Source organism: Choloepus didactylus, chromosome 3 (assembly GCF_015220235.1).
Source record: "Choloepus didactylus isolate mChoDid1 chromosome 3, mChoDid1.pri, whole genome shotgun sequence".
NCBI lineage: Eukaryota > Metazoa > Chordata > Mammalia > Pilosa > Megalonychidae > Choloepus > Choloepus didactylus.
In genome coordinates this window covers 156,086,145-156,107,299 of record NC_051309.1, presented here as the reverse complement: position 1 = coordinate 156,107,299, position 21,155 = coordinate 156,086,145, and the positions used below count along the sequence as shown (strand labels likewise).

The 21,155-nt window shown below is 37.6% G+C and overlaps 1 protein-coding gene and 1 pseudogene across 1 annotated transcript in view; both read left to right on the top strand.

Annotated features, from left to right (window-relative positions):
* Positions 1 to 2,643: 2,643 nt before the first annotated feature.
* The window catches only part of INPP4B (inositol polyphosphate-4-phosphatase type II B), an 877,116-nt gene continuing 858,604 nt past the window's right edge, over positions 2,644 to 21,155 (top strand). The window contains exon 1 of the mRNA XM_037830717.1: positions 2,644 to 2,883. The gene's annotated coding sequence lies outside the window, so the exon portion shown is untranslated. The remainder of the gene's footprint in view (positions 2,884 to 21,155) is intronic.
* LOC119530500 lies at positions 3,268 to 21,065 on the top strand (annotated as a pseudogene).

Sequence of the window (21,155 nt, the reverse complement as noted above, 5' to 3'; positions counted from 1 at the left end):
TTAGTGATGCCCAGCTGCATTCCTGTTTTGGGTTACCATGAGACAGCCAAGTACCTTTACTTAGATCGGGGTTTTATTTCTAACATCCCCTGTTAATTTAAATGTACACATGCATATACCCAGAGATGATCTTAATGTATGAATATCAAATGTATTTATGGAAAACATGAGAGCTGCTTACTGAAAAGGAGGGTGTTACTCCAATCCTGCTGGATCCTGGCTTGATTTTATTTTTTCAGACAGCAAGTTAACTACTGGAAATCACCTTTGACTCCTAGCCCTACAAAGATATTTCAAAAGGAAATGAAAAATAGTTTGTCTTTCATTGGCAAATGGAGTTATGTTTGGGGGTACAAGTGGCTAAAAGTTCAAGGCTTGTGAGAAAAGGATGCTGACTGAGTTTAATAAACCATGGAAGCATCTGAATCCACCAGGCTGATTCTAGTAAAATTCCACCAAATAACTAAATAACTAAAAAAGGTAAATATCAGGCTAATTGACAGACTTTTTAAAATGTCATATGGTACATGCATCTGAGAGAGTCCTGTTTCATTCTCTCTCTCTCCGGAGTGTAAATTTCCTAGATGATGTGGACAAGTACACATCACCTTTTCTTCAAGCAGCCTTGTAAGAGGACTTGGCCGTGTGCCTATGTCTGGATTTTAATTATATAGGGTTTTCTGGGTATCCCTTTTTAGTGTTCCCTTCCATAGAGGCATCTGTTTTACTGCATCTATTTTACAACTGTCTTTTAGGAAGAATGGTTTAGTACTTTCGACTCTGTGGTGGTCCTCATAAACACACACACACACTCCACTTAAAGTTAGAACAGGGATGTGTTAAGCCTCTTTTCAATTTATTGTTAAAGCTGTGGCACTATGATGCTCTTTTACTCTTTCAGTCTTTTTGTATTTTGAGAAAAGACTGGAACTGTGTCCAGTGAGATGGTTGTATCATCTTTCCAGCAGGTCTCTATGAACAAAATTTATCCATGCTTGGAAATGGGTGTGTTCAGTGTGGCCTCCTGGTGGGGAAATGTAAGGGTGTGGTAGGCTCCTCAAGGGAGATCCAAGTCCCAAAAGGACCTATGGGCTGCTGTCCCTCAGCTGCCTCCTCCTTTCCATCCAGGTCACCTGTGATGGTGGCTAAATGCAACAAAAATAACTTGAAGGGAAGGAAGAGGAAGGGCTGCAGAGACTAAAGGAGACAACAGGCCAAGCACAGTTTCTGGCCCATAGTGTTTATTAATTCATTGTATAAATATTTATGGAAACTTCAGGGTGTTAGGCATGGCTCCAAGCTCTGGGGACAGAGTGATTACAAAAAAACAAAAAAACCCTGCTCTCATCAATAAAGCTTACATCTTGTGGCAGTTAAATGTGGAGTGAATGGATGCCTGGATGCAGGCAGTGACAGCAGGGGTGACAGCTGGGGGCAGCCGCAGCGTCTCACTTTGTGGAATTGAAAGCACTGCCATTCGATTTCACCATCCTGACTGGGATTTCAGTCTCTTTGCTTGGCACATGTAACACACGTGTACGAGCATTTACATTGTATTTAATTTAATGTGTGAATTTAAAGTGCCCTTAAGGAGGGGAAATGCTGACGGTGCCTTTGACCAGCTGGCGCCTGGGTACCGTTACCTTTGAGCGGTCTGGTCAAAACCTCTCCAGGAGAACCGCCAGGTGGCACCTGTACGGCGCAGATGGGGAGAGTCATTTGCCCCACACCCCACAGCCCGGAATAACCAGGCTGCATGCCTTTCCCTGTGGGTTTGTTGGCGAGGAAGTGGGGGAGTTTTAGGCTTGGTTCAGACTGCGTGATTACATATCTCGTCTTCCTGACACCTCAAATAGCCGAGTGAGGATCTGTCCCCAGGCACCCGGGCTACCCAAGGCGTGTCACACGATTGTTCGGAGCAGCTCGGCCTCAGACACTCACCGCGATGTGGGGGCTGGCGGTGGGTGGCCGTGGGCTGCGCTGAGCTGGGAGCCGAGCCGGTGCCTAGTTCTCCTTCGCCAGACCTCCAGCCAGGCCAAGGCTGAGGAGTGGCAGGAAAAAGGTCCCAGAGCGGTGGCAGGCAGAAGTCTGGGCGAACGTGGGACATCATTTTCCTCCTCCTTCTCCCTTCGGGACGGGGACGGCACTGCCAGTGGCCCTGGTGTCTGGGGAACCTCCGCCCGCTGTTTCCTTTCCTGTGACTTCTCTAGCTTCGGCCGCAGCGTGGCGTCCCCGCGGGTCACCCCTAACCACTGCTGGGCAGCTGCGCCTCCCGCAGCTGACCCCGCTCGAAGAGGGGTCCAGCAGTGGGTCTGGGTGCAAGGGGTCAGCATACAGAGCAAGTGTGTTTTGGTCATTTCGGGCTGGGCTGCCGGGGCACCAACTCAACTCCTAATATTAGGAGCGGGAAGCAAGCTGCGCCAGTTGCGCGACTGTCGCTGCCACCACTGCTGCTATTCGGCCCTGGTGACATTGGGAGGAGACCGCTTGGAGAGAGCAGAGGAGAAAGAAGAGGAGCAGGAAAGGGTGGGGGTGGGGGGAGAAAGTAGCAATTTTGCCAGGGGGCGCGTGAGCAGCCGGAAAGGCTGGTGACAACTTCTCTGGGGCGCGCGCGGCAGGGCGGGGAACAAGCGACGAGTGCGGCCGGAGCCGCGCGCCTGGGGGAGCCGGGAGACTCCAGGAGCTGCTGGCTCCCTGCGCGGCCGCCCCTGCTTCGCCGCGGGTTTCCTCCGGGTCCTCAGCCCCCAGTGCTGAGGCTCTGGTCTATAAATAGCAGGTTACAGCTCCTTCTCAGAGCACACACGCTCACACTCGAACCGAGGAAAGTCAGGCTAAAAGTGTCTGCTGCTGCTGACGCCCCCCCCCTACTCCGCCTCCAGAGAGGTAATTACTCGCCTCGGATCCGAGGGCTTGGTGGGGATTTTTGCAGGGAGGGGTGGGCGACGGTGGGTGATACGGAATGCCTTGGAGCGTGTCATGAGAGCGCGGGGGCATGTTCTGGCGGGGGGAGCCTGTCTGTTTTGCATCAAGTTTCTCAGCTTCGCAGCGACGATAGCCTCTCTTGCTACCTAAGGGGTGAGGTGCGCTGTCCCTCCTTGGCTGCTAGGGCACCCCTGTCGCCGCGCTGTATCCCTTCTCCGAGCGCCCCTCGGCGCGGCGCGCGCTTCTGCTCACACCGATACACCCTCTCCGGGGCCCGGGTTTACTCCGAGCTCTGGACCCGCTGACCTCCCAGGCTGCGCCCACCTGCGTGGTCCCTTGGAGATGATGCGGTGGCCTGGGGGCTTGCCCTTGCACGGGTCCTGGCCGCAAAGCTGTCGCGGCTGCCGGCCTCGGGAGAAGTCGTCCTTAAGGCGTAGGGGATAGGGAGCGACTGAGTGATGCTGGGGTCTATGTTGCCCCATTTTCTGTTTTTTTTTTTTTCCTAAACAGCCCCTCTCCACGACCCCCGCCCCCAACCTCCACCCCCAGCAACTCATTCCCGCAGAGAAGCCCTGCCTGTCTCCTTTTGGCCACCACGCATTTCTTGTCCTAACCCAGAGAGGCTTTTTAAGAGATTAGGAAGCGTAGGCCTTGGCTTGAGGGGGCGGGGGGTTGGGGGCGGCAGATAATTGTTTGGAGTCTGACAACTGCGCTGCTGGCTCCACAAGCTCTTGTGACCCCTCTGACAGGACCCGAGGTGGGAGGATATCTAAAGATCCCGGAGCTGGTTATGAATGGACCTCCAGGCTTGTAGCTGGTTACTAAGATGAATGCTGGAGCTACAGATAACTGTTTTTGCCTTTCCCGGTGCCTCTGAAATCTCCTCCCTTTTGGGCGGTGGTTTTTGCCCCTGAGGACATGGTCGAGAAAGACCCAGCAGCTTCTGTTTCGGGACAGGAGGTTTCAAGAGGAGAAGAGGGTGAGGTTGCGCATATTGATTAGGTTGTTGCTACTGCACAAAACTTGCAAGAAAACCGATAGGGTTTTCTATTACTCTTGTTTTAACGATGCAGATTCACTCGTTTGCCTCGTTTGTTTTCTTCTACTGCACCAGGTTTCTTTTGTTTCCGAGATGTTATTTGGGGTCATTACATTTTATGACTCCAGGGGTTAAAACTTTGCATATCTTTTTCCTCTCCTTATGGCCAAACTTGTTTGTAAAGGTGTGGCTAAATAAGTAAAAGCCTAGAAGGCAGAGATAAATTCATCTTCTGCCCCTCAATATGGGCATTAGATAAAATTTTGTAGATGGAAACTACATTTCAAAGGCCTGATTGTAACAGGAATTTTCTCAATGGGTTCTTAGACTAGAAATGGTAGGAATCTCAGCGCTAAAACAGCACAGAAGGTTCAAGTAATCACCAAAAGAGCAGCAGGCTGATGGTGTATAAGAAGTTGAGTAAGACTGGGCAAGTGGGCAGTGTCAATGCACTTAGTATACAAAGGAAAGCATGATGTTGTAATCCTTTGCAATAAACTCTAGTAAAGCTTTGATAAGTAATAATGGTAAATGACCAATGGCTTTGTGATAAGTACTTGGGCATTAAAATTTGAACCTCTTGGATGTGTAGTAATATAAAATGTTACTGCAATGGAATGCTTTTTCAGAGTATTTTTTAAATGTGATTTAGAAGATTGCCCTTGAAAGGTTATGAAATGTGCATGTGAAGACAGGCTAGATGCTCAGTATCATTAGGAAACGTATCTGCTGATTGAAATACTGCTCTTGTTTTAGAAGAGTATTCTCTTTGATTAGGGAAATCAATATTTATTTGTGATAAACTAATGTCCAGTTAGGATCTGCATATTTATAAGTGCATTTTGCTTTTGATCCTTTGATGAAGTGTAAGAACAAGCATATGTACCAAGTTTAGTCTTGTCTGTCTAGCTATTTAAAGAAGCATACAAAGTGATAGGCACCAAATACTTTTTAAATGTTGGGGTTTGAGCTTCATTTGGGAATGCAAATTGACTGAATGATTTCATTTTTTTATAAGATTTTTGTCAAAATACTGCAGGACTCATAGACTAATTCATCAGTTAGATTTAATTATAAAATAATGCTATGATATTTTAATTGTATGAAATGGAAAATCATTAAACTTAGGGAAAAGTCAGATATTCCTTGTAAATTGTTCAAATTGAAAGTAATTCATTTCTTTTCTGAGACCTTGGAGTATCTCCTGGTGCAAGTAATGTAAATCCTCACAAAGTAGAAGAGTTAAGTCTCACTACCTTGAGGTAAAACCTAAGACAGCAATTCTCTGAAAGGCAGAGAAAAAACTGCAAACTATTCTCATATCTCTTAGCAACCAAATGGATGTCATTTTTCAGGTAAGTATCCAACATCTGAGAATACGAAGTTAAAATATTATGTGAGTTAAATGCTTGCTGAATACCTATTGCATTTTCTTATTTCACGATGAGCAGTCCCTGGCCAGTACTAATATTAGGTATGAGACTATCACTGTTTTTGTAATCTATATGGAATAAATTCTTGTCTTTCACAACCATGGAGATAGAAATGCCCTGTTTTTATTTAAAATGCAATATTATCAAGGTATATTCACACACTATACAATCATCCAAAGTGTGCAATCAGTTGTTCATAGTATCATCATATAGTTGTAGAAATGCCCTGTTTTAAATAATCTCAAATTAAATGTTAATGTTCAGTTGTAAACTAGTCTGTTTTTTTTTTTTTTTTTTTTTTTTCATTCTGTCCCTTACTTTTTCAACATGTCCTATCTAGCTTTCTAAAGCCCCAGGGAATCTACTCCATAGGCCATTTTGTTGCTAATCTTTTTGTTTTTTTTTTTTACATTGAATTAGGAATCCTGGATTATAAAGGTCCTTAGGACACATTCATAACAATATAATACTTTTGTATTCAGGCTTAAAAAATGAACTGACTAAGCAATTTCAGTTTAAACATTTGTCTTTACATAAATCCAAGTGATGGTGCTACAGTTGCATTTGTGTGTATATGCAAAGTGCACATAGCGTTGTGCTCCAAAACTTTAAATGCAGGATGTGCATAGAAAATGCATTGAGATACGAGGGAAATTTTCAAGGAAACTTAGTCTCTGGCACAACTGTCATTTGTATCAAAACTTGTTAGTTCGTTCTCTATACATTTTCCCCACTTTGTAGACTAATGGAGGCATTTAAAAATGTTTGTGAAGTTTTATGGACTATAGGAATATTGTGTGTGTGTGTGTGTATATATATGTATATATATTTGCAACTACAACAGGGTTTATCTTGTGGTGAAGTTGTAACCAGTATCTAATTTATTTCCTGGAGGTATCTTGTTACAGTTGGTGTATTGTAAGACCAATGGAATATCTAGAAGCCATAACTTCAGATTGTTTTTCTTTGAATTGACAGTGTAATTTTACCTAACACTGACCTAACATGATAGGTGTAAGCCCAACATAATGTGAAGAGTTGGGTTTCAGTTCTAAATGTATTCTTAAATCATGTTTTCCAAACTGAGTTTCTTGACATGCAATATTTTGGAAAATTCCTGCCTTTTGCATTTGGCAGCCATACAAACTGTCCTAATAGTAAGGCGGAGGCCTAGAAATAGCCCTATGCAGAACTAAGTGAAACAGATTTGGCAGTAATTTGGTTAAACTGATTAAATGAAATAGTCCTTCTGGAGCTTGAGAAGTTTTCTAGGTCATATGGCTTTGATTGGAGATTCCTTTGGGAATGTCTAAATTAATGATTCTCAAGGGGGTGGAGGCAATACCTCCCTTAAAAGGAGAGGCTCTGTATCTATCTATCTATCTATCTATCTATCTATCTATCTATCTATCTATCTACCATCTTCTATCTACCCATCCATCCATCCATCCATCCATCCATTTTTGCCTATCCTTCTGGCTATGAAAATGAAGTAGTGCAACAGGTCTAATGTTGAAATTACTCAATGCTGTTCTCTATTTTCCACATTTCCACAGGTAGAGAAATTTGTGGGACATATAGGCAGAGTTAATTTGAATGCTGATTTTGAATGACCGGAGTAACAACAACAATGAAAAGTATATTCTGAGATTAAAATAAATATATTATTCTTAAAAATTTCCATATGTGAATTTTTTAATATTTCATTTATTTGCAAATTTAAAATAATTTTAAAGGAGGACCTGGGATTTTTGTGTTTCTCGAGAAACATGGACCATAGTTTTTAAAAAGTTAAGTAACAATGATTTTAAGGGGTCCTTGGTATTTTTTGCTAAGAAAAATTTAATTGGCAGTTAAGTTAGTTACTAAAATAAATAGTTACAACATATTAAGCATATCAGACTGGCGAATCCCATTTTAGAATAAAGTAAAGCAAGTAAAATGTAATTCCTGACCATAACAAAGTCATCTCCCGCAATCTTTTCTTTTGTCCAGTATTTCAAGTGGTTTTCATATCATTTTCATGGGGCTTTGTTTTACTAGCCCAGAGATCCAAGATGAGGTCCAGTGATTAGCACAAATCAAAGACCCTAGAATTCAACACAGAGAAAATGAAGTAGAATGAATAATCAGTGGCATCTTAAATTAAATTTATAACTTGTAGATGAATGGACATGATAGCTAAGTCTTCAAAAAAGCTTTAAGGTATCATTAGTGATTATTACATATCCTGTGATATTACATATCCCTTTTCTGAACGTCTTTATATGCCAAACTTGTTAGCTGATCATACATTCCACTTACAGCATCAGCATACATGAAGTTCATAATAGAATATGTTGCATACTTAATGTACAATATTTAAAAATCACCTTTTTTTAAAAAAAAAATGAAAACATTTTATGCCTTCATGAACAAACTCTGCAACTTTTTATATTTGCTATCCTAATCACATCTTTCTTACCTTAATTTATGAAACAGGGGTGGTTTAATGGTATGTATAATTTCACTTATTCTCAGTAGACCTCTGGGTAAACTTGCTTAAAAATACAGCATTTCCCCTTTCCTGAAGACGTCCATTGCACATTTAGAGTTAAAGAGACGTTTAGCACTAGGTGGCAGTGTGCAATGCTCCGTAGCCTTGGGTCAATTCAGTTGCAATATATTCATTATTAAAGCTTTTCTTTTAAACAGAATTTAGTTATATCATGGATGAGTTAATGACATTGAAGTCAACAAGTTCAAGTTTGCTAAATCCTTAGTAGTATAGTTAGAAGACCTATTGTTTGTAATACTTTAAAGATTTGATTTGTAATACTTAGCACCTCTGCTTGTATGTGAGGTCTGCTTGAGTGAGAAATTGTTAGTGATGAATTAAATTAAATGTGCCCGAATTCTACTTATGACTTGGTAAGAGAAAGGGAAAGGGAAAAATTAAGTGAACATGATAGAAAAAAAAAAATACATGGCCATTCTATAATAGACATTGTCTTAATCATTTGCACTTCAATTCTAATTCTCTCACAAGATAGGCTGAGCAAATTCTTTTTTCAAGGAGTTAAAAGCTGTAATTATTAATTTTTCCTTAGCTCCTTGCCCATGGGACAATGCAAAAAAGGGACACATTACCCCACTGATACTTCAGCAGATCTCCAGATGTCCTTTGTAATAGCGAGGGCCTGGCTACCACCATGATCCAACTGGATCAGCCATGTAGCACTACAATTTATTGGTTAATATGAAAACTGAAAGTTATGCAAATCTTGTCTTGGTTAATTATTTAGGCACTCATGTCCCTGGTTTAATGATTAAATTATCGGTCACAGGAGAGATAATCAATTTATTCTGTCATCTCTGCACCAAAATAGGGCCTCTACATTTTCTAGTTACCTGATTGGAACATCCTCAAGGTCAATGTTGTGGGCTTTTCAGGCATGTTTACTAGATGTGGTTATTGTGGGAATGGGGACCACAGGGAAAGCAGAATCAATCTAAATGGGTATAATTAAGAAACATACTTATTTTTAAAAGCTTTTTATTATGTAACATTTCAAACATAATTTCAAAAATGTCAAGTAGCACAATGAACTCCCATGTATTCATCAGCCAGTTTTAATAACTATGAAATCATGGCCATTTTTGTTTCTTGTACAATCTCACTTTTCCCTTACCCCCGGAGTATTTTGAAACAAATCCTCTAAATTATAGTAAAGGAAATACACTTCTGAAACTGTTATTTACAAATATAGGTATCATATGAAGGGTACTTTTTAAAAAAATAAAAATGACTACTTTAGTACATTTTTCACTTAAAATGTCAGAGATCTTGGCATTATTTAAATTAAGCTCTTGAATTGGGTTTTGAAAATTGTGGCAGACTATATAATTAAGAAATCAATTTTAATTTAGGTTCTACTTTATATCTTTATATCCAGAAGTGCACATAAATGTGCCTTGAACATATTTGGCAGTTAGTGCATATTTGACAAATGAGTGAATGAATTAAGTTTCTTAGATTAAAACAAATGTTGAATGTCTATTTACCTTATAACCGCTCTTTTCTCATATTATGTTTTACCTCTGGCAGACGAGGCAGGAAAAAGAAAAAAAAAAAAAATATATATATAGATATATATATATATGGCAGACCTTTGGCATGCAAGAATTTAGTATAGCATGTACCATTCATCTTAAAGGTACATGACTTGTAGTAATCTGTAGTTTTGCTGAGGTGTGAATTTAAATCTTCTATCTTGGAGACTGGTGTGGGAGAGCAAGCCTTTTAGTGAGTGAGCCCTGTAGTGGTCTGGTATCCATATCTCCAGTTTACTCTATGCTATGCTTGACCTGGTACATCACTTTCTAGGGCTAATTATATTTTGCAAGTATGTTTGAGAATTTGGAAATCTGAGAGAGTGTTTGGCTCTACCCTTTGAGAATGTCAAGGACCTCCTGAAATAAATTTTGTGGATTTTGTGTAGAGTTGAAGTTTTAAATGAATAGAAATATTTCAGAATTCAGAAACTTGACAGGAACCACCACGCACAAATCTTTGTGACATTTTCTAAGTGCAAATATAATTCAATTGTAGAGAAAACAAGTAATTTGTATTTAAGGGTCTATGCCATGACATAATTTCCAAACATATAAATTACATAGGGAGCAGAGCCCCTCTGTAATTTTCTTAATATTAGATACACTATACTTTTGACTTTTTACAATTTCCTGTGGAATATTTTCTTTTCTGGGATATGTTTTAAAAGGTTGCCTCCTAATTTATACAAACTCTTCTTACTCTCACATTTTATATTTCAGGTAGGAGCGAAGAATGATACATATTGAGAATAATGTAATGAGAAATAACTGAGCCTAGTTGATTTCTGAGATTATTTTTCCTACTCATTTTTTCCCTGATTATAAATGCAATGAATCTCCATTGAAGAAAATTTGGCAAGTAGAGAAAACTATAATGAGGCAGAGAAAATCGTCTAAAAACAATATTGTTAAAATTTTGTTATGCGTTTTGTCAGCTTTCTTTCTAGGATTTCCAGTGATTCTTTCACAAAAGTTGAAATTATAGTGTTTGCAGTTGTGCATGTATGTGTGTAAAAATGAGTGCTCTGTTTTTCTGTACTTAGAATTGTGTTGCTCAATTCAATGCAGATATTGATTGAGCACCTACTATGTGCCAGACACTGTGTTAGCCTTTGCCTTGAGTCATAGCAATGAAAACGAAAGAAAACTCCTTTTCCCAGACCTATAAACCCTTCCCTAACTTTCATATGTCTAGTAGCTAGGCATGTGAATCATTGTCAGTTGTTTATCCATTCCTCTCAATTTATACTTCAAGATTATTTGCAAATTTTTGCTTCTGTCCCACTGTGATGACTATCTTCTGTATGATCTCATTTTCTCATAATCTTCATCCACATTTTTTACTGTTTTCTTAGAATTGATTCCTGGAAGTAATATTCCTGAATAAAAGGTTATGAACCTTTTAAAAGCTACTTTTACATCTTGCCAAATTGCTTTCCCAAAAAGTTGCACCCATTTTTACTCCCCCTGGTAGTACTTAAGTCATTTCTCAACCCCAGTCAGCATTGAGGGATATTATGTAAAACAAAAAAGTTTGCTAATTGGAAAGGTGAAGATGTTTGTAATAACAACAAAACAACAATGAGAATGATATAAGGTAACTTTTATTGAGCCCCTCCTATAGGCAATTCATCATACCAAACCTTGATTATATAATCTTGTAACAACTTTAAGAGAAAGGCAATATTTCACCCCTGTTTTAAAGATTTGGAAACTGACTTTTTTTTTTTTTTTTTGAGAGGTTAAGAGGCTTATCCAAAGTCAAATAATTGGTTATTGCTAGAACCGGATCTTGAACCCAGATTGATTTCACTTTAAACTCTAGGGTTTAAAATACCACTTATTCTTCTGTTATTGTTTTCTCTTCCTTTTGTTAGAGGAGTTATAATACACAGAAAAATCACACAGAAAATACAGAGTTCCCATATATATCCCACCATCCACATTCAGATTTCTCTGTTATTAGCACTTCACATTATCGCGGTATCTTTGTTACAATTGTAGAAAAACATTATTATAATTATACTATTAATGATAGTTGCAGTTTATATTAGGGTTCACTCTTTGTTTTGTACAGTCCTATCATTTTCTTTTTAAATTTTTATTATAGTGACATATATATAACCCAAAATTTCCACTTTTAGCCACATTCAAATGCATAATTCAGTGATATTAATTGCATTCACAATGTTGCACTACCCTCGCCATAGTCTATTGCCAAAACTATTCTATTTCCCCAAACAGAAATTCTATACCAATTAAGCATTAATTCCCCATTCTCTACCCTGACCATGGTTCCTGGTAACCTGTCTGTCTTCTAGTTACTGACCCTATGATTTGCTTATTCTAATTATTTCATTCAGTGAGATCATATAATATTTGTCCTTCTTTGTCTGGCTTATTTCACTGAACATGATGTCTTCAAGGTTCATCCATGTTGTCACATGTATCAGAACTTAATTCCTCTCAATTTATACTTTTTATGGTGAATGATGGTCCATTGTATGTACTTACCACATATTATTTATCCATTCATCTGTTAATGGACTCTTGGGTTGTTTCCGTCTTAGGGCAATTGTGAATAATCCCACTATGAACGTCAGTGTGAAAATGTCTATTCAAGTCCTGGTTTCAATTCTTTGGGTATATAGCTAGAAGAGAGATCGTCAGGCCATTACATATGATAATTCCATACTTAACTTTCTGAGGAACTGCCAAACTATTTTCCACAGTGGCTGCATCATTTTACGTTCCTACAGACAATGAGTGCTCCTATTTTTCCACATCCTCTCCAACACTTGCATTTTTTTTTTTAATGGTAGCCATTATAGTGAATGTAAAATAGTATCTCATTGTGGTTCAAATTTCCATTTCCCTAATAGCTAATGATACTGAGACCATTTTTGTCTTCTTTGGAGAAATGTCTATTCAAGTCTTTTGCCTAGTTTTTGATTGGGTTGTTTGTCCTTTTATTTCTGAGCTATAGGATTTCTTTATATATTCTAGATATTAAACCCTTATCAAAAGTGGTTTCCAAATATTTTCTCCCATTAAGTAAGTTGTCTTTTTTACTTTCATGATGAAGTCCTTTGGTGCACAAAGATTTTTAATTTAGGTGAAGTTCCATTTATCTATTTTTTTCTTTGTTGCTCATGCTTTTGTTATAAAGTCTGAGAAATCATTCCCTCACACAACATCCTGAAAATGCTTCCCTATGTTTTCTTCTAGGAGTTTTATAGTTTTGCATCTAATATTTAGGTCTTTGATACATTTTGGGTCAATTTTGGTATATGTTGTTAGGCAGGGGTCCACCTATTCTTTTGTATGTGGCTATCCAGTTTTTCCAGCACCATTTGTTGGAGAAACTATCCTTTTCCCATTGAGTGGGCTTGTCACCCTTGTCAAATATCAGGTGACCATAGACGTGAGCTGAAGGTTTATTTCTGAACTCCCATTCAATTCCATTGGTGTATTTATCTGTCCTTGTGCCTGTACCATGCTGTTTTGATTACTGTAGTTTTTATAATAAGTTTTAACATCAGGAAATTGAGTCCTCCAACTCTTCTTTTTCAAAAGCATTTTGGCAATTTGGGGCCCATCAAAAAAAAATTAAATAAACAACTCTTCCACTTCTGCAGAGAAGTCTTCCTGTCCATGAACACAGGATGTCCTTCCATTTATTTAGGTCTTCTATGATTTAATATTTTATAGTTTTTCATGTACAAGTCCTTTACATCCTTGGTTGAATTTATTTCTATATATTTGATTCTTTTATTTGCTATTGTACATTGAACTTTTTCTTGGTTTCCTCTTCAGCTGGTTCATTACTAATGTATGGAAATACTAATGATTTTTTCATGTTGATATTTTGCCTCACCACTTTGCTGAATTCATTTATTAGTTCCTAGTTGTGAATTTTTCAGGATTTTCTGTACATAGGATCATGTCAGCTGTGAAGAGGGAAAGTTTACTTCTTCCTTTCCAAAAAATTTGGATGTCTTTTATTCCTTTTTCTTGCCTTATTGCCTAACAGTGGTGACTTATTGAATATCAGTGGTGACTCTAGGCATTCTTGTTATGTTCCTGATTTTAGAGGGAAAACTTTCAGTCTTTCAGCATTGAGTGCTTTACCAGTGGTTTTCCATATGTGCCCTTTTTCGTGTTGAAGAAGTTTCCATCTATTCCTAGTTTTCAAACTGTTTTTATCAAGAAGTCATGCTGGATTTTTTTCAAATGCCTTTTCTGCATCATCTGAGATCAACATGTGGTTGTTTCCCTTTGTTCTAGTAATGTAGGTTTTGCATTAATTGACTTTCTTATCTTGAGCAAACCCCTACATATCTGGGATAAATCCCACTTGAACATAGTGTATGATTCTTGTAAGGCGCTGTTGGATTTAGTTTGCTGGTATTTTGTTGAGGATTTTTGTGTCTATATTCATAAGGGTTACTGGTCTGTCATTTTCTTTTCTTTATCTGGCTCTGGTATTAGGGTGATATTGGTTTCATAAAATGAGTTAGTAATTGTTCCTTCCTCTTCAATTTTTTGAAAGAGTTTGAGCAGGATTGGAGTTAATTCTTCTTGAAATAGTTGATGAAATTCATCAGTGAAGCCATCTGGTCCAACAGTTGTTCATAGTATCTTCTTATAATCCTTTTTATTTCTGGGGGGTCAGTAGTAATATCTTTCATTTCTGATTTTATTTATTTGTGTCTTCTCTCTTTTTTTTAACAGAGTTACTAAAGGTTTGTTGATTTTATTGATCTTTTCAGTGAACCAACTTTTGGTTTCTTTGATTCTCTATATTGCTTTTTCATTCTCTATATCATTTATCTCCAGTATAATCTTCATTTCCTTCCTTCTGTTCACTTTGGGTTTAGTTTGCTCTTCTATTTCTAGATCCTCCATTTGTGAGGTTAGGTCTCTGATTTAAGATCTTTCTTCTTTTTTAAAGTAAGCATTTAGAGATATAAATTTTCCTCTCAGTACTTCCTTTTGTGCATCCCATAATTTTTGGTATGTTTTATTTTTACTGTCATTTACTTCAAGGTATTTCTTAATTTCCCTTATGATTTCTTCTATGATCCATTGGTTGTATAAGAGTGTACTGTTTAATTTCCACATATTTGTGAATTCTCCAGTTCTCCCTCTGTTTTTTGATTTCTAGCTTCATTCCAATGTGGTTGGAGAAGAAACCAAATTATTCAATGTGGTTGAAATTGAATAATTTCAATATTTTAAATTTCACTGAGACTTGTTTTATGACCTAACATATGGTCTATCCTGAAGAATGATCTATGTGCACTAGAGAAGAATGTGCATTCTGCTGCTTTTGAGTGAAGTGTTCTATACATTTTTTTTAGGTCTAGTTGGTTTATAGTATTGTTCAAGCCTTCGACTGATCTTCTGTTGAGATGTTTTATCCACATTGAAAGTTGTATATTGAAGTCTTCTGCTATTAATGTAGACCTATTTTTTCCTTCAAATCTATCAATATTTATTTCTGTATTTGGGAGTTTTTCTGTTAGGTGCATGTATATTTATAATTGTTACATCATCTTATTGAATTGACCCCTTTATCAGTATGTAGTGACTTCTTTGTCCCTCATAATAGTTTTTGACAGGGTCTATTTTATCTGATATTGGGATAGCTACCCCAACTCTTTTGGATACTACTTGCATGGTATATATTTTTTTACATCTTTACATTTTCATCTTTCTTGTGTCTTTGATTAAGGTGAGTTTCTTGGTAATAGTAGTTGGGTCATGCTTTTTTACCCATTCTGTCCATTTCTGCCTTTTGACTCAAGAGTTTAATTCATTTACCTTTAAAATGATTGCTGACAATGCAGGACTCTCTTCTGTCATTTTGCTGCTTGTCTTTGTCAGTCTTATACCTTTTTTGTCCCTTGATTCTTCCATTAATATCTACTTTCATATTTATTTGATTTTTTGTATTGTACCTTGTCATTCCTTTCTGTGTATATTTTCATACATTTCTTTGTGGTTACCATAGGGCCAAAATTTGGCAACCTAAAACTGTAGCAACCACATTTGATTTGATACCGACTTATTTTTCCCTGCATATAATTTATATTTAATTCTCTAATGATTTTTTTTCTAGTCTACCCAACACTTTTTTGTTATTGTTGTGTGGTATGAGAGAAAAATTAAATTGATTTTATACCTAATCATAGTTAAGCATTTTCCAGCAGAAATTTTTGAACAATTCATCCATTTCCCAATTATTTGTGATTCTATCACATCATATCATACATTATCTTATTATGGAGGTACATGCACTATTCCAGCCCAGCTCAGCCCCAAGACTGAAGAACAGGCCAGGTACAGAGTTAGACATGAGTTTAATAGGACTTACGGACAGGAGAGAGTTCTTCCCAGTAGCAGCCAGCTGGAAAAGATAGAAGTTAGTGCTTTGCAAAGAGCGAGGGGTGCCGGGGATAGTTTACAAGGGTTAGGACAAAGACATTTTATAGGGTGTGAGAACAGAGTTTCAACAGGGTCTTGTGATACAGGGGTGTGGAGATTTGTTGTCAACAGTGATGGGGTGGTAATTTTAATGCTTTGCTTAGGAAAGTATGTACTTTCTCTCCCCCCTCACCTCCCTCTAGTAGGTCTTATGGCTTTTAATGTCTGTCTTGGTCATGGTCAAGTAGGTGACTACGTGATATAACTCAATTTCACTATGGAAGGGAGGGGACCTGGGCCCTGGGTCCCCACATGCACACATGCACACACTCTCACAGAAGTGGTTTTCTGGTCTGGTATCTTATTTTGTTTTAGTGTTTTGTCAGTTCTTTCATCAATGCCACACAGATTTAAATGTTGTAACTATTTGCTTAATATCTTATATGATTGATTCCCTTTTCTTGTTTATTTTCTGTGTGTGTGTGTGTGTGTGTGTGTGTGTGTGTGTCTGTGTGTGCATGTGCGTATGGCTTTTAAGGCATTCTCACTGATAGTTCTAGATTATTTTTAGAAAAAATTTTAAGCTACCCCTAAAATGGATTTTAATTGACATTTCATTGAATGTGTAAATGGAATTAAGAAGAATTGGCAACTTTACAAGTTTTAGTCATGTTATCCAGGAAATCGGTTTGTCTCTCAGCAGTTTTAATTTGGGGAGTTTTTCATGCCATATGTAAGGGCTGGTGTAGACAACCATCATTTTGCCTAAGTGTTTTCCTTTTTCATGATTTGCTCTTCAGACTGACCAAGGTATTAAGCAGCATGCCCTACTTTCTAAGTACCATAGACCCACATTACTTTTGCTTACTTATGTTTACATTTTAGCCTAATGGCATCTCTTGGTCCTCCAGAAAGGAGCACATGAGGCCTGGAAGCTTCTCTTTTCCATTACTGTGCTGTAAACTTGCCCTAAACTTTTATTTGTTTTAAATTATTTTACTTAAATTAGCCTAAGAAGATAGGTTCAGTATAAATATTTAATCAGCTCACTAATGAGGTATCATAAAATTGTCCAAAAATGTGTACTATTTTATGTAGCAAAATTGCTGTTTGATATTTGGTTTCATGTTAGCACATCTGATGAGGCTATTGCTTATTTATTTGGTCCTATAGTCTAGTTATAGAAATTTATTTAAATGAAAATAATCAAGAAATACATGATTTTTTTGGCTATGCCAAGCACATCTTTTGTTTATGTCTTTCTTAAATGCTATATAACCATACACTACAACTCTCTTCTTTGATCCAAGTTTGTGAAACAATTGCTTGTTAGGATCATGCAGAAGAGAAAGCTATACCTTTATTACCATGAGGTCTCCAGGTTTCTTTGAAGCTAATAATTAGCTCAGGCTAGTGGACCCTACATCTGCTGATACCCTGAGTTAGCCAAATGTTTCAGGAAGCTGAAGATAAGTACCTGGGAGAAGAATTGAGTGTGTGGGTCTTCAGAACCTACTCATTGTATCGCTAACTCCAGTTGTGTTGTTTTTCAAGGATAATTCTTCTGTGTAGTGGAATTGTGATATGTAAGTTATATACTGGCCAGAAGCAATGAGGTGTGGGAAGAACCATGTTTACCACCCTGCCTAAAGTTGTAAGGGGTTCCCTTTATGGGTCACCAAGTCAGATTCTTATAACATTCACTTTCCATTTCATAGACCAGATAATTTAACTCAAAAACAAATGAAAAACAGTGAAGAGCTTATATTTTGCTTCTGTTAAGGTTTTCTAATATCCATGCTTAGTTTATACATTTTTTTCCAGTTGAATGCTTGAAGCAATAATGCACTAACAGTGATGAAAACCCTCTCAAAGCCTTGAGGGAGTTTTCTCCCATTTGTTTAAATTTCCCTGTCAAAATATCCTGGGTGATACGATGTTGAGAAGGAGTGTATCAGAGAGAAAAAGAGAGACCAGCGTAGATAGTGTGGAGCAAAGAAATTGCAATGAGATTCTGAATCACATAACATTTAACTCATATTCAAAGTCATACAGGCCCATATCTCTATAGGATTTCCTGCTTCTAGCACATTGATACACGTAAACATAAACAATGATTAAAAATGATAAAGGTGTATTGGAAAATACAGTCTTAGATTGAGAGGGGACTGTGATGGTTAGGCTCATGTGTCAACCTGGCCAGGTGATGGTACCCAGCTGTCTGGTCAAGCAAGCACTGGCCTAATTGTTGCTGCAAGGACATTTGTGGCTGGTTAATAAACCAACAGGCTGGTTTATTAAATCATCAGTCAATTGGCTGTAGCTGTGATGATGACATCAATGTAGGGCATGTCTTCAACAATGACAGAATGCAATCAGCTGGATTTAATCCAATCAGTTGAAGATTTTTTAAACGAGGCAGATAGAGGACCTTCACTTCTTCTTCAGCTGATCAGCGAAGCGTTTCCTTATGAGTTCGTTGAAGTTGCCAGTTTGTTTCCTGAGGAGTTCATCAAACATGTTCTTGAAGTTGCCAGTTTGTTTCCTTAGGAGTTCATTGGACACGTTCATCGAAGTTGCCAGTTGGCTGCCTGAGGAGTTCATCAAACATCTTCATTGGAGTTGCTAGTTTGCTGCCTGTCCTACAGAGTTTGGACCTGTGCATACCCACAGTTGCATGAGACACTTTTATAAATCTTCTATTTATAGATATCTCTCATTGATTCTGTTTCCCTAGAGAACCCTAACTAATACAGGGACCTTGAAGGACCTCTGGTTTAACTCTTTCCACTCTCCAATTCAGGTTGACCAACATCTCTATTTGATCCGGATTGAGGAATTTCAGTACTGAAATCAAGAGTTACCTGGGCAAACAGGGAGGGTTTGTTACTTTATTTCCACAAACATGTTGGAACAGGATAAGGACAGTAATAGGTGGTTGTTTTCAAGTAATCTTTTCTAGTCAGTAGAAAGACACTTTTTGGTATATGAGTTACTTGAAAACTCTAAGAATAATAAACACCCCAGAGATTTTACAAAATCTGGGCTCAGGTTATCCTTTGCTGGCAGAAACTGGATATTTTATATTTAAATACTTATTTATTCATAATTTATTCCCTACCTAATTCCAGAAATGATTTGAGGTGGCTTATGGTAAAACCACATCTAAAGATACTGAGCTGTAACAGCAGCTCAGTAATAATGCAAAAAATATATTTTGGAGCTTGACTTAAAGTAGAGCAGTCCTTTAAAATTAAATTTGATAATAAAGCCAGTGCGGGATTGGTGGTACTCTAGCTAGAAAAATATATTAGGATGTTCAAAATCGCTATCCAGAGCCCATGATTTTGGATAAGATGTTAGCAATTATTTGATATTATAAGGTTCCCACTGGACAGTCTGGGAGAGCCATATATTGTGGTCAGGTCTCCTCTAGAAGAGCTCGGGCCTCTCCACACAGGAATGGCAAATTTCCTTCACATGCATGTTTTTTGATACTGGTTCCACACATTCTATCATTATATACAGTTATGGGGCATTGAAAGGCCATGGCATTTATTTAAAAGACCTGGCATAAATCCTTGTTCCTCCTAATTCAGGCTATAGTGATTTGGGGAAAGTCATTGTAATCTGAGTGTTAATTTCCTCATATATTAAGTAGAGATAATAATAACTATCTTACAAATTTGTAGGGAAAATTAAATGTGATTGTACACAAAAATTAATTATGAAATATACTATAAAAGCATCATAGTAATGTTGACAACCCTTAATATATTTATTATTTTGTTATATCCTAAACCTAGAACAATAATTTAGGGCTTAATAACAGCTTTAAGTGTAACCAAGAAAACTATATAGATTCATCTTGAGCAGGGGTGGGGTAGGTGATTATATTTAGTAATGAGATATGCTTATTCTAATCTACCTATGTCACTTAAAAATTTGTATTACAAATACATTCAATTGACTTCATGGGTATCATATATAAAATTAGTTAAAAATGAATATGGGCTGTCTAATGTGAATATATGAACTCTGATTTTTCTTATTGGGAGAATATAGTGTCTAAAAGGCCAGTCCTGGAGTTTAGCCATAAGCTAACATTTTCTGTAAAGGGACAGATAATAAATATTTTAGGTTGCAACAACTACTCAACTCTGCTATTGTATTTGACAGCAGCCAGAGATGATATATAACTGAATGAATAGGGCTATGTTCCAGTAAAAGTTTATTTAAGAGAAAAAAATGATCTATAATATATGATTTGAGGAAAAGAGAACACAAGTATTCTCTTGTGTTCAACATGTATTCTCTTATGTTCAGATCCTATGCAGGTGGTAAATTGGGCTATACATTTGGTTCTGTGCTCCTGTTGGCTAAAACAAAAAAGAAAAGCAAATTGTTTCCAACATTCACATCAGTCCATCAGAAGAACTTCTCTTTAAATCTTGGATCAAAATGAAATCTCTTGCAAGTGTCTTGAGTTTTCATATGAGGGACACTGAGTAATATACTCTGAAGAAATCTAGGGCATCCTTCAACATAGGACGAGAATGTAACACCATAGCAAAAGTGAGAAAGTTCCTCAGTGTAGGCATGACACTGTGTTCCAAAGATGCAGCTCAGATTTTAATTGTATGAAGTTCTATCAAAAAAAAAAAAAAAAAAGTTTGAAATCAAAGACATGGTGCAGTGCCATTAAATTAGCTGCCTGGCATCTATTTTGTTACCAGCCCACTGTCAGGTAAGGAACTGCATAAGAATGCAATATACTGCTTCCTTATTGAGAAAGTCTTGCTATTAAAAATAAAAAGTCAGTTGAACGGCCTTCGAGTGACAGCGACTCAAGATGGCAGCCACCATGGGCTTGGACAATTTATGAAAACTGAATATACAGCCTTAAAATAGAATGCAGACCTAAATACCCAGAAGCACCCCCCTTTGTAAGATTTATAACAAAAATTAATATGATTGGAGTTAATAGTTCTAATGGAGTGGTGGACCCAAGAGCCATATCAGTACTAGCAAAATGGCAGAATTCATATAGCATCAAAGTTGTCCTGTAAGAACTTCAGTGCCTAATGATATCTAAAGAAAATATGAAACCCCCTCAGCCACCTGAAGGACAGTGTTATAGCAATTAATCAAAAAGAAAAACCACTGGCTCTCCTCCCACCCCCATTCAATTTAAGCAGTCTTCATTTTCCACAGTAGTAAATTTTCTAGAAATGTCT